Source organism: Stegostoma tigrinum, chromosome 11 (assembly GCF_030684315.1).
Source record: "Stegostoma tigrinum isolate sSteTig4 chromosome 11, sSteTig4.hap1, whole genome shotgun sequence".
Taxonomy (NCBI): Eukaryota; Metazoa; Chordata; class Chondrichthyes; order Orectolobiformes; family Stegostomatidae; genus Stegostoma; species Stegostoma tigrinum.
The window spans coordinates 36,661,509-36,662,934 of NC_081364.1; positions in this window are offsets into that span (position 1 = coordinate 36,661,509).

The window sequence follows — 1,426 nt, forward strand, 5'->3', positions numbered from 1 at the left end:
GTCCCTTAAATGCCCCAAACATATCTGCCTCAATGGCCCAACACCTACCACTCTGTGTAAAAAAAACTTGCCCCTCACATTATCTTTGAACTTTCCATCTCTGACCTGAAATGCATGTCCCCTTGTACTAGACAATTCAACTCTGGGAAGAAAGATTCAGACCTTCAAATCTATCTATGCATCCCTTAATTTTTCAGTGTCTCCTCAGCCTCCACCACTACAGAGAAAACAACCAATTTTACTCGCCTCTCCTTACAGCTCTAATCCAGGCAACATCTCAGTCATCCTGTTCTGCACACTCTCCGAAGCATTCACATCCTTCCTGCGGGGTGGGAAACTTTTTTTGAAATTTCAAGACCACCTCAATACCCTCACAATTACATTGAACAGTTCGAACAGAAGCTGATTCTCAGTTGGGCCCTTCATTTATCATTTTATTTTAATGTGGTTACGTACTTTGGCTTTTATGTGCCAAATAAATTTAACTGTGCTGAGCCAAAGTTCCTTTGCAAAATCCAGAAAGTAAACTGTGGGCCAGGAGCAAGACAAATGTTTAGTCCTCACTTGTATCAAAAGCCACTTTCCTCTTCATTACCTCACCTCCCCAGCAGCTCCCTACCATTGGACCCCTTCACCATCAGATCATCCCTCAATCAAAGATGACCTATTTGCAGAGAAAGAGGACTACCTGGGGACAGGGAACAGAAACACCTGAGTCCACTGCACCTCTGTGTTCCCACAAACTGCTACATGTTCCTTAATGCAGAGCACTTCACCTGCCTGGAAGTGAACCTTGTCAATCAGGCCGAGCTCCAGGTAGGGCTGCCACCAAAGTAAAAGTAGCACACTGATAAAAACACCACACCAGCTCATTTTTATGATCCTCAGAATTTATTCTTTGTGACAATGACAAAATTCAACTGACATAACCAGCAGGAATGCAATTGCTTGGGTCAGATCACTTGGTCGCCGTCCAACCTCCATTTCTCACTCAACTATTAAGCTAGGAAAGTACATTCATCACACAGAAACACATAACCTATCACTGAAGCCCATAACGCAGACTGATCATTCCATGTTATAATAGTGTTTCAGTTGAACAATTTGTTATCAGGAATCAAAGGTCACTCGATGCATTGAAAAGACTGAAAATGAGAAATCATGATTTTTCAGAGAGAAAAAAAGAGAAATTTATTTACATATTTCTGGAAAAGAAACATATTATTCTACACTTTCAAAGAAGCAATCATTTTGCAACAAAATTACAAGTGGAGACTGTGGTTTGCCTCATATATAATATAAATATATATTATATACGCATACATATATATAAAAGAAAAGTGGTCATTTTGCCGTCAAACCTGTTTTTTACCAACAGACCATTCATGATTTGGCTGCCAAGGACTCTTACCCACCTGATTAATCT